This window comes from Muntiacus reevesi, chromosome 1 (genome assembly GCF_963930625.1).
Source record: "Muntiacus reevesi chromosome 1, mMunRee1.1, whole genome shotgun sequence".
Classification (NCBI taxonomy): domain Eukaryota; kingdom Metazoa; phylum Chordata; class Mammalia; order Artiodactyla; family Cervidae; genus Muntiacus; species Muntiacus reevesi.
The window spans coordinates 219296411-219309868 of NC_089249.1; the positions used below are offsets into that span (position 1 = coordinate 219296411).

Sequence of the window (13458 nt, forward strand, 5' to 3'; positions counted from 1 at the left end):
AAGGCAATGTTAGAAATTCTCTTTCAAATGTTTTGTTGTTAAAAAACCTTTGGATGTTTAATTATTGTTTTTCATTACCACCGTCTGTCAGAATTTTGGCAGAATCCTACAGACTCTGCAACACATTCCTACTCTGTGCAAATCATGAAGTATACTAATTCTGATATTCAAATAATTCAAAACCAATACTTCTCAAAGTAAGGTCTATTGATCACTGTTGTTCAGTGGCAAAGTCATGTCTGACTCTTTGCGACCCTGTGGACTATAGCCCACCAGGCTCTTCTGTCCATGGATTTCCCAGGCAAAAATACTGGAGTGGGTTGTCATTTCCTTCTCCAGCTCTCGATCACTGCTGATGCAAAAATATCTAAGAAATCCAAATACACTGTTCTAAAAAGGTAGAGACAGCAAATAAAACTGCATTTATATTAATAAGAAATCTGGAAAGAAAACTTTGGAAGTAGAAATGAAATCTATTTTACCAGATTTTCAGAAATATTTGGTCACTAGAGTACACTGAGTAGTGGAATCTAATTATCCACTTTTTAGAAATCTTGATAATATGCTATTAGGAACAAGGAACAAGAATTTGCATCTTACTTTCATTGTGCTACAACAAAACCCAAAACAACAGTAACAGCAAAAATAAAAGTTCCTTAAGCAAAGTGTGGCTATAATTCCTTTTTACCTGTTCAATAATTCAATGCCAACTATTGAATGACTTTTCTGCTTCAAACACTATATTCTAGGTGCTGGAATTAAATTTCTGATCAATATGGACTAGGTTCCCAAGTTTGTAAAATTTCCCTACTGTGTGTGCCAGTAATAATAATAAATGACAATAAAAATATAAAAAGCATTCATTTAGTGTTGTGAAAAAAATAAAGAATTATATGTTGGAAAGTAACCAGTTAGCTGTTTAAATGAGATATTCCCTGAAGGTATCTAGTGAGATATTTCAGCTGCATTTGATCATGAAAAGGGAGACCTGCAGCAATAGGAGAAGGGATGTCAAGTTCAAACTTCCTAAGGTAAGAGTAAGCTTGGAATGCATTCAAATCACAATAATAACCATTATACATGGATTCTATCATTGACAATAAGTGTATATACTACTATCAGAGAGTTAAGAAAAGGCCAGAGCATGAAAATTTTATAGGCACTGTTAAAGAATAGGAATTTTAAGTGCAAGCACAGGAAACTGTTTAGAAAGTAAATAATCTGACTTACAGTGTTACACATCCCCTCCATCTGCTCTGCACAGAATGAATGTTATGGAACAAAGGTGAATCAAGAATCTACTGCAATAAATCAGGCAACATTAGGTGACATTTCACAGTAAGTATTACCAGTGGAAAGAGAAAAATTATAAATAGATCGTGTGTTTTATAAGACCAAACCAAGGTTTTCCTGATGCCATTTATGGAGTGAAAAGAGATAAGAATCAAGAATAATTTCTTGGCTTGTAACTTGAGCAATTAGTGCTTAAAGGAAGGGACTGGTGTGTGCAAGCTAAGTAGCTTCAGTCATGTCCAACTCCCTGCAACGCTATGGACTGTAGCTCACCAAGGCACGTCTGTCCATGGGATTCTCCAGATAAGAGTACTAGAGTGGGTTCCCAGTGTCCTCCTTTGAACCTGTGTGTGACTGGAGTAAAAGCAAATACACAGTAGATGTAAGGATTGAAATATTTAGTTTTAGACAGGCTATGTTTATAATAAATAACAGATAATCAAATGAAGATAACAATGAGGTGGTTCTATAAACAGGTCAAGAGCTCAGTTGAGAAAGGCAAGGTTGGCAATAATCAGAATTTACCCGTGTAAAGATGTTATTTAAAGTCATCAGAGTTGACTGCTTACTTCTGGGGTAGAAATAGCTAAGGCAAGTGAAATGAAGTAACTAAATTAAGAAAAAGAAAGAGACCAGAACTGAGTACTAAAATGAACTGATGTTTAGAAATCAGGAAGAAGAAAAGGGACCAGCCAAAACCAGCAAGAACACTAGAGTGGGTTACCATTTCCTTCTCTAGGGGATCTTCCTGACCCAGGGATCAAACCCACATCGGCACTGCAGGTGGATTCTTTACCACTGAGCCACCAGAGAAGTCAACAACTGTATATTTACCTTTGCCAATTGTTACTTTATTTTTATGTCACCTATAGCATACTTTCATTTCAACTTAAAGAACCTTTAGCATTTCTTGCAAGGCAGTATTAGTAGTGATGAGCTCCTTCAGCTTTTGTCTTGAAAAGTATTTCATATTCACATCTGAAAGATAACCTTTATGAGTAGTGCATTCTTGGCTCTTTTTATTTATTTTTTTAAAGGAGACTTTTACCCTACTCATTTGTTTTTATTTTTGGCTGTGTTGAGTCTTCATTGCTGCATGGACTTTTCTATAGTGCTGACAAGTGAGGTATGTTCTCAAGTTGTGGTGCACAGGCTTCTTATTGCAGTGGTTTCTCTTGTAGAGCATGTACTCTCGGGGCTTAGTAGTTGTGGCACATGGATTCAATAGGTGCAACTTCTGGACTCTAGAGCATAGGCTCAATAGTTGAGGTTCACGGGTGTAGTTGGTACTTGGCATGTGGTATCTTCCCAGATCAGGGAATAAACCTATGTCTCCTGCATTGGCAGGCAGATTCTTTGCCACTGAGCTACCTGGGAAACTCTGGATTTTTATTTTTCAATATTTTGAAAACATCATTCCATTCTTCTTGACCCGTGGACTCCATCTGTACTGTTCTCTGTACAGTTCTCCATCTGTACTGTCCATCTGTACTGGTAGTGGTTGTACCAATTTACATTCCCACTAACAGATGGGAATACCAGATCATCCGACCTGAGAAAAATCTCAGAAATTGAGAAATCTTGAGAAATCTATATGCAGGTCAGGAAGCAACAGTTAGAACTGGACATGGAACAACAGACTGGTTCCAAATAGGAAAAGGAGTACATCAGGGCTGTATATTGTCACCCAGATTATTTAACTTACATGCAGAGTACATCATGAGAAACGCTGGGCTGGAGGAAGCACACAATGAAATCAAGATTGCTGGGAGAAATATCAATAACCTCAGATATGCAGATGACACCACCCTTATGGCAGAAAGCGAAGAGGAACTAAAGAGCCTCTTGATGAAAGTGAAAGAGAAGAGTGAAAAAGTTGGCTTAAAGCCAACATTCAGAAAACTAAGATCATGGCATCTGGTCCCATCACTTCATGGCAAATGGAGAAAGAGTGGAAACAGTGGCTGACTATATTTTTCTGGGCTCCAAAATCATTGCAGATGGTGATTGCAGCTATGAAATTAAAAGATGCTTACTCCTTGGAAGGAAAGTTATGACTAACCTAGACAGCATATTAAAAATCAGAAACATTACTCTGTCAACAAAGGTCTGTCTAGTAAAGGCTATGGTCTTTCCAGTAGTCATGTATGGATGTGAGAGTTGGACTATAAGAAAGCTGAGTACCGAAGAATTGATGCTTCTGAATTGTGATGTTGGAGAAGACTCGAGTCCCTTGGACTGCAAGGAGATCCAACCAGTCCATCCTAATGGAGATCAGCCTGGGTATTCATTGGAAGGACTGATGTTGAAGCTGAAACTCCAATACTTTGGCCACCTGATGTGAAGAGCTGACTACTTTGAAAAGGCCCTGATGCTGGGAAAGATTGAGGGCAGGAGGAGAAGCGGATGACAGAGGATGAGATGGTTGGATGGCATCACTGACCCAATGGACATGATCTTACTGTGAAAACTTAATGCTTCTCACCATAAAGTATGATGTTAACTGTAGAGTTTTGTGGGAATTCTATAAGTCAAGGTATTCTTTCATTACTGAGAGTTTTTATCATGAATAAGTATTAGATTTTGTCAAGTACTTTTCCTGCATCTATTGCTATAATCATGTTATTTTCTTTTTTAGCCTGTTGATATGATAGATTACATTGAAGTTGAACTAGTCTTACATCGATTGGATAAATCTCTCTTGGTAATGGTGTATAATCCTTTTTATACGTCGTTGGATTTAATTTGCTAATATTTTCTTTAAGATTTTTTCCTTTTGATTTACAAGAGATATTGGTCTATAGTTTTCTTGAAAAATCTCTGGTTTTGATATTAGGATAATGCATGCTTCAAAGAATGAGGTAGGAAGTAGCGTTTCTGCTTCTATTTTCTGGAAAAAGTTGTAAGAGAATATGTTTAATTTATTCCTTAAATATATGGGAGAATTCACCAGTGGACCTGTCTAGGCCTGATGCTTTGTGGTTTGGAAGGATACTTATTATTAATCCAATTTGTTTAAAAATGATAAGCCTATTCAGACTATCAGGTTCTTTTGTGTGAATTTTGGCAAATTGTGGCTTTTAGTGAATTGGTCCTTTTCATCTTAGTCATTAAATTTGTGGTTATAGAGTTGTTCATAGTATTCTTTTATTCTGTTGAGTAGTTAAATTCCAGTTTCTTAGCAAGTTTGATGAGTATAATAAATGCAGTAGTTTATATTCCCTATACTGTACATTAGATTTCCTTCACTTATTTACTACAAATTATAAGCTTCAACCTTAATATATGTTCAATTTGCCATCCCATTTGTCCTGATAACTTCCATTTTACTCTTTTATTTTTATGTGTTTGATTTTTTCAAATGTGACAATGTGAGTGATATGATACAACATTTGTCTTTCTCTGACTTCTCTACCATCACATTATATATAAATTTAGGCTTTTTTTCATATCTTATTTATTGTGAATAATGAAATACACATAGAGGTGCATACATCATTCCAGTATTCTGATTTTATTTCCTTTGAATATAAACCCTATTTCTATAGGATTGCTAGACTATATGGTACATTTATATTTAATTAAAAATTATATTGTTTTCCACAGTTGCTGAACCAGTTCACATTCCCATCACTAGTGTACCAGGATCACAATTCTCCATATCTTTGTCAACACTTGTTATCTCATCTTATTGATGATAGCCATTCTAACGGTTTGGAAGTGATGCCTCATTTTGATTTTAATATGTATTTCTGTGATGATGAGTGTTATTCAGCATTTTTTCATGTACCTGCTAGCCATATGAATATCTTCTTTAGAAAAATTATCTCTTTAGTTCAACTGTTCATTTTTAAATTGGAATTTTTTAAACTGAGTTGAATGATTTCTGTATATATGTTTTGGAAGTAAATCCATCAAATATAAGATCTGCAAAAATTTCTGCCCATTTTTTAGGTAGGCTTTTATTTATTTATTTATTTTCCTTTGCTGTACATAAGTTTTTAAGGTTGATATAGTCTCACTTGTTTTTGGACATTTAGGCTGCTTCCATGTGTTGGCTATTATGAATAGTGCTTTTCTGAAAATAGAGTGCATGTTTCTTTTCAAATTATAGATTTATTCTGGATATAGGCCCAGGAGTTAGATTGTTGGATCATATGACAATTCTATACTTAGTTTTTTGAGGAAATTCCATACTATTCTCCTTAGTGGCTGCACCAATTTACACTCCCACCAACAGTGCAGGAGGGTTCCTTTTTCCCCACATTCTCCCCAGGATATGTTATTTGTAGACTTTTTGAGAATAACCATTCTCACTAGTAAGAGGTGGTACCTCACTGTGGTTTTGATTTGTATTCCTGTAATAATTAGCAATTTTGAGTGTCTTTTTATATGCCTATTGGCTATCTGTATGTATTCTTTGGAGAAATGTTTATTTAGGTCTTCTGTCCATTTTTTGACTGGGTTGTTTGTTTTGGCTTTCTTTGTTATTAAATCATACGAGCTGTTTGAATATTTTGGAAATTAAGCCCTCATTGGTCACATCATTTGCAAATGTTTCCTCCCACTCCATAGGTTGTCTTCTCATTATGCATATGATTTCTTTTGCTATGCAAAACTTGCAAGTTTTATTAGGTCCCATCTGTTTATTTTTGCTTTTATTTCTATCACTTAGTAGATTGACTTAAGGAAAACAATGGTATGATTTATGTCAGAGAATGTTTTGCTTGTGTTCTCCTCTGGTAGATTTATGGAGTCATGTCTTAAGTTTTTAAGCCATTTTGAGTTTATTTTTCTATATGGTGTGAGGGAGTGTTCTAAGTTCAATGAGTCACATGCAGCTGTCCAACGTTCACAACACAATTGTTGAAAAGAATGTTTTCTCATCGTATATTCTTGCCTTCTTTGTCAAAGACTGACTATTGTTCGATCATTAAATCGTGTCCGATTCTTTGTGATCCACGCTTTCCTGTCCTTCACCATCTCCAGGAGTTTGCTCAAACTCATGTCCTTTGAGTCGGTGATGCCATCCGACCATCTCATCCTCTGTCATCCCCTTCTCCTCCTTCCTTCTTTCTCATCAGGGTTTGTCCAATGAATCGACTCATCACATCAAGTGGCCAAAGTATTGGAGCTTTAGTTATAGCATCAGTCCTTCCAATGAATATTCAGGGTTGGTTTCTTTTAGGATTGACTGGTTTGATCTCCTTGCTATCCAAGAGACTCTCAAGAGTCTTCTCTGGCACTACAGTTTGAACACATTGATTCTTTGGCACTCAGCTTTCTTTATGGTCCAAATCTCACATCTGTACATGACAACTGGAAAAACCATAGCTTTGACTAAATAGACCTTTATCAGCAAAGTGATGTCTCTGCTTTTTAGTACACTGTCTAGCTTTTTTTTTTTTTTTTTTGGTCTAGTTTTGTCATAGCTTTTCTTCCAAGGAGCAAGCGTCTTTTACTTTCATGGCTGCAAGTCACCATCTACAGTGATTTTGGAGGCCAAGAAAATAAAGTCTCTCACTGTTTCCATTGTTTCCCCATATATTTGCCATGAAGTGATGGGACCAAATGCCATGATCTTAGCCATTTTGAAAGTTGAGTTTTAAGCCAGCTTTTTCACTCTCCCCTTTGACCTTCATCAAGAGGTTCTTTAGTTCCTCTTCGCTTTCTGCCATTAGGGTGGTATCATCTTCATATCTGAGGTTGTTGACATTTCTCCTGACAATCTTCATTCCAGTTTGTGATTCATCCAGCATTTCTCATGATATACTCTGCATATACATTAAATAAGTAAAGTGACAGTATTCAGTCTTGATGTACTCCTTTCCCAAGTTTGAACCAGCCCATTTTTCCATGTTTGGATCTAATTGGATTTACTTTTGGGCTCTACTATGTTCCATTGACCCCGCATTTATTTTTGTGCCAATACCATGCCATTTTAGTTACTGTAGCTTTGGACTGTTGCATGGAATCTGGGAGAGTTATGCCTCTTGCTTTGCTCATTTCCCTCTGAACTGCTTTGGCAATTCTGCATCCTTTATGAGTCTATATAAAATTTTGAATTATTTGATCTAGCTTTGGGAAAAATATCATGGATATTTTGACTGGGATTATATTAAATCTATAGATTTTTTTGGTTTTTATGGACATTTTATTAATATTCATTCTTTCAATCCAAGTACTTGATACTTTTTTCACCATTTTTTTAATTCATCTTCAATTTTCTTTATCAATGTTTTATAGTTTTCAGTTTATAAATCTTTTAGCTCCTTGATCAGATTTATTCCTAAATATCTTATTATATGATGTGATTTTATTTTTATTTCTTAAAATTTTATTGGTGTAGAGTTGATTTACAATGTTGTGTTTATTTCTGTTGCACAGCAAAGTGAATCAGTTCTACATATACATATACATATATCCACCTTTTTTTAAGATTCTTCCCCATGTAGGTTTTAATGTATATTAAGGAGATTCCCTGTGCTATACAGTGTGGCGTTATTTGTTGTCTATGTTATATACACACACACACACACACACACACACACACACATATATATATATATATATATATATATAGTAATGTGTATATTTCAATCACCTTTCTGATATTTCATTATTAGTATGTAGAAATATGACAGATTTCTGTGTATTAATTTTGTATCCTGCAATTTTACCAAATTCATCCTGGTAGTAGTTTTTTGATGGTGTTTTTAAGATTTTCTTTGTTAAGTATCATGTCATCTGTAAAGACTGAGAGCCTCACTTGTTCCTTTCCAATTTTGATTCCTTTTTATTTATTTTTCTTGTCTGGTGCTGTAGCTAGGACTTCCAAAACTCTGTTGAAAAATAGTGGTGAGAATGGACATCCTTATCTTGTCCCAGTTTTTAGTAGGAAGGCTCTCACCTTTTCACTATTGAGTATTATGTTGGCTGTAGGTTTGTCATAATTGGCTTTTATTATTTTTGAAGTCCTTTGCTAAAATACATGTTGATAATTTTTTTGCATCTACATTTATTAGGGATATTAGTTTATAGGTTTCTGTTTGTTTTTCTTGTAGTTTCCTTATATGACTTTGATATAAGTGTTATTCTGGTCTCAAAGGAGTTTGGAAGTGTTTCATCCCCTTCAGTTTTTTAGAAGAGTTTTAGAATTGGCATTAATTATGGTGGTGGTTTAGTCACTAAGTCAAGTCCAACCCCTTCCAACCCCATGGACTGTATCCCGCCAGGCTCCTCTGTCCATGTGATTCTCCAGGCAGGAATACTGGAGTGTGTTGCCATTTCCTTCCCCAGGGGATCTTCTTGACCCAGGAATCAAACCTGGGTCTCCTGCATTGCAGGCAGATGATTTACTGACTGAGCTTGAGGGAAGCATTAGTTATAATTTAATGTTTAGCAGAATTGGCGAGTGAAGAAAAGTTTCTTGGGGTTTTCTGTGTTGGAAGATTTTTGGTTACTAGTTCATTCTCAATATTAATTATTGATCTGTTAAGATTTTCTGCTTTTTTCTAATTCAGTCTTTGTAGCTGATGTGTTTCTGGGAATTTATCCATATTTTCTAGGTTATCTAATTAATCTTACTTATGGTTGCTCATTGTAGTCTTTTATGATTGTATTTCTTTTGTATCTAGTGTAAGGTCTTAACTTTCTTTTGCATCTAACTTCATTTATCTGAATACTTTCTCTTTTTTTCTTAGTCTATCTGAAGGTTTGACAATTTGGTTTATCTTTTCTTTTTTTTTAATTTTTATTTTTAATTAATTTTTATTGAAATGTAGTTGGTCTATAGTGTTGTATTTGTTTCTGCTCTATAGCAGATTGAATTAGTTATACATACACATATGTCCACCCTTTAGATTCTGTTCCCATATAGGTCATTACAGAGTATTGATTAGAGTTCCCGGTCTATACAGTAGGTTCTTATTGGTTATTTTATTTTATTTATTTATTTATTTATTTTTCAGTGGGTTTTGTCATACATTGATATGAATCAGCCATAGAGTTACACGTATTCCCCATCCCGATACCCCCTCCCACCTCCCTCTCCATCCGACTCCTCTGGGTCTTCCCAGCCCACCAGGCCCGAGCACTTGACTCATGCATCCCTCCTGGGCTGGTGATCTGTTTCACCATAGATAATATACATGCTGTTCTTTCGAAACATCCCACCCTCGCCTTCTCCCACAGAGTTCAAAAGTCTGTTCTGTACATCTGTGTCTCTTTTTCTGTTTTGCATATAGGGTTATCATTACCATCTTTCTAAATTCCATATATATGTGTTAGTATACTGTAATGTTCTTTATCTTTCTGGCTTACTTCACTTTTATAATGGGCTCCAGTTTCATCCATCTCATTAGAACTGATTCAAATGAATTCTTTTTAACGGCTGAGTAATATTCCATGGTAAAAATATGGAACGCTTCACGAACTTGCGTGTCATCCTTGTGCAGGGGCCATGCTAATCTTCTCTGTATCGTTCCAATTTTAGTATATGTGCTGCCGAAGCGAGCACTGGTTTATCTTTTCTAAAATCAGTTCTTAGTTTCATTAACCCATTCTATTGCTTTTTCTAGTCCCTAATTCACTTTTTCTCTTTTATTGTTATTTCCACTCTTCTGCTATCATTTTGCTTAATGTGTTCTTATTTTTCTAGTTCCTCAAAGTGAAAAGTTAGATTGTATATTTGAGATATTCCTAATTTCTTAATGTTATGCATTTATTACTCTAAAATATCTCCTCAGAGATACTTTTGCTGCATTCCATAAGTTCTGATATAATTACATTTTATTTATTTGAGAATTTTAAAATTCTCTTTTGATTTCTTTTTTGTTCCATTGCCTATCAAAAGTGTGTTTAACTTCTACATATTTGCAAATTTTCCAATTTTCCTTTTGTTGTTAATTTCAAGCTTCCTACCACTGTGGTCAGAAAAGATAGTTGGTATGCATCCAATCTTCTTAAATTTGCTAAGATTTATTTTGTGTCTATTCATATAATTTATCCTGGAGAATATTCTGTGTGTACTTGAGAAGAATGTGTATTCTGATACTGTTAGATGGACTATTCTATATATGTCTGTTAAGTCCATTTGCTCTAATGTGTCCAGTTACAACATTCCTTTGCTGATTTTCTGTGGATAAGATATCCATTGTTGATAGTAGATTATTGAAGGCCTCTTATTATTATTATATACTTGTCTATTTTTATTTTCAGATCTTATAGTATTTGCTTAATATATTTAGGTTACTTAGGTGCTTTCATGTTGAGTGAATATATATTTAGTATTGTTATATCTTCTTGAAATAATGACCTCTTTTTTTTTATTGAATACAGTATTGTGTAATAATAAAAAACATTTTTTCTCAATTTTTTCATTATAGCTTATTACATGTTATTGAATAAAGTTTTCTATGCTACATAGTATAACATTGCTTTTTATAAAAATTATACATGACTATTTTGTTTATAGCCAAGTGTATCTGTTAATCCCATACCCCTAATTTGTCCCTTTTCCATCTTTGGTAACCATAAGATTGTTTTCAATGTCTGTAAGTCTGTTTTTCTTTTAAATAAATCTATTTTTTATTGTTTTTTTTAGGCTCTGCATATAAATGTTATCCTATAATATTTGTCTTTATCACAATTACTATATCCATTCATATTGCTGCAAATGATACTATTCCATCCTTTTTTATAGCTAAGGAGTATTCCATTGTGTATATATGTGTGTGTACGTATACACACACATATAAATACATACCATATATACACACCATATATACATAAATATAAATACATATACATATGTGGTATGTATATACACACACACACACACAGAGCATGGTGCTTACCCCAGGTGGTAGTAGTGGTAAAGAGTTCACCTGCCAATGCAGGAGATATAAGAGATGTGAGTTCAGTCCCTAGGTTGGGAAGATCCCATGGGGGAAGGCAAGAAAACTCACTCTAGAATTCTTGCCTGGAGAATCTCATGAACAGAAGAGCCTGATAGGCTACAGTCCATAGAGTCACAAAGAGTCAGATATGACTGAAATAGCTTAACATACACATACGTGTCTTGGAAAAGATATGGAAGAATAACTTTTTGATTGAAGGATGTGAAATAATTTATATGGCAACATATACAAACATTAATTATGAAGGAAATTACTGATAACTATTACCACAATAATGTTAATTTTTAATAAATATCAGCATTAAGAGTGTGAGAACTCATATCAAGGAAAGGTAATATAGTTGTAGCATGAGTAATTGGAAATGATTTTTGTCCATATTCTATAAAGAATTACTAAAATTAACAACAAAATGTCTAATTCATTATTATTTTTTAATATACAAACTGTTTAAATGCAACTTCTGAAAGAATGAAGTAAAAATGGACAGTAAATATGTGAGGAATCACACAACTTCACTGGTAATCAAAAATAGGCAAATAAATAGCAACAAGACCATACAGATATACTCATCATATGCACAGAAATATATTATTTTGAAAATCTTGCATTTTTTTAAGGTTGTGAAATAAAAGGAATTCATGCTTGAATGAATTGAACTAGTACAATTATTTAGAAAACACATTGGCATTATCTACTGTAGTGAGTTGAAAGATGGCACCCCAAAATTCATGTTCTTTTGGAACATGTGAATGTGGCCTTTGGAAATAGAGCTTGGCATTTGTACTTAGTTTGGGATCTCAAGATGAAATCATCAAGGATTTAGGGTGGGTTCAGAATCAAATGAGCAATGTTTTTATAAGAGAAAAGAGCACATTAAACTATACAAAGGAAAAAAAGCCAAGAGAAGAAAAAGACAGATCAAACTTATGCTACACAAGCCAAGTAATGTCAGAAACAATCAGAAGCGAAAGAGTCTAAGAAAGATTGACACTTGAGCATTCACAGGTAGCCTTGAGCAGTCAAAAACTTGAATGTCTGGACTACAGAATTGTGAGAAAGTAAATTTCTATTGTTTTAATACATCAAAGTTGGTTTTGATTTCTTATGGTGACCCTAGTAATCTAATACACATTATTAATTTTAAAATGTGCATAACTTCTCCCTAGCAAATCTACTCACAGACATATTTTTTTAAAATCGTGTTTATTTTTACTAAGATATAGGTATACAAGTATTGATAGTGTAGTTGTTTATAATAGCGAAGAACAGAAAATGCTCCAATGTATAGTACATTTGAATGTTAAATAATTTATGCATATTGATGTCATAAAAGTTCATAAAGGTCAAAATAAATTAAAATTAAAACTTTGGAAAAAATATGACAAGCAAAATGTTAAGTAAAGAAAACAAGACAGAATAGATATACTATTTTTTCAATGTATATTAGGTTAAAGAAATTAAAAATTAGGTCATATTCAAGTCTTTAATCCATTTTTAGTTGATTTTTATGTATGGTTTTTATGACATAGTTGTCTAGTTCTCTTTTTTAGTGTTGTAGCTTTTTAGGACTGCAGGACTATACAGCTGCAGGTCTTATATAGACACAAGGGTGAAATATTTTTAATCTAGCTTATGTAATTCTAATTTACATATAAAAGGTAACAACCAGTGAAAAGATAAATGAAAGTACAAAATAAATTATGTAGAGTAATAATATTTTTAATAATAAAATTACTCAATGAAAGTTTTATAAATTCAAATATGTAATTTATGGCCACAGCATAGAATTATAAGAGAATTAATGGATGAGCTATTATTTAATAAATTGTAAAAGGTCATGTATTCAAATATGTCAATAAGCCAAATATGTAAAAATATATAAAGATCAGAAATAATAAATGGGTAAGTATAGTATGAAAAAACCCAAAATAAAAATGTTTACACAACACACACACAAGGAAAGTTTCCAAATCAATGAAAGTTAAAAATGAATAAATATATCCTTCAATTATAATAAGGTCTCTATCATTTACTAACTTAATAAAATAAAAAGTGTAAAATCATATATACTAAAATTATTATTTGGGTTGTATAAACTACACATATACACACATGCATTTATTTGTTATGTTAAAATGTACATAACTCATCAATTTGATAAGAACAGAAACATCAAAAAATAATTATTTCCTTGGATTCATTATTTTCACATGTGAAAATTTATCAAGAAAAAATTAGTTTACAC

The 13458-nt window shown here is 33.4% G+C and overlaps 1 non-coding gene across 1 annotated transcript; it reads right to left on the reverse strand.

Annotated features, from left to right (window-relative positions):
- Positions 1–9704: 9704 nt before the first annotated feature.
- Positions 9705–9811, reverse strand: LOC136156610 (U6 spliceosomal RNA). The gene has a single exon (XR_010661104.1). It is a non-coding gene; the product is annotated as a U6 spliceosomal RNA (small nuclear RNA).
- Between the last annotated feature and the right edge of the window lie 3647 nt (positions 9812–13458).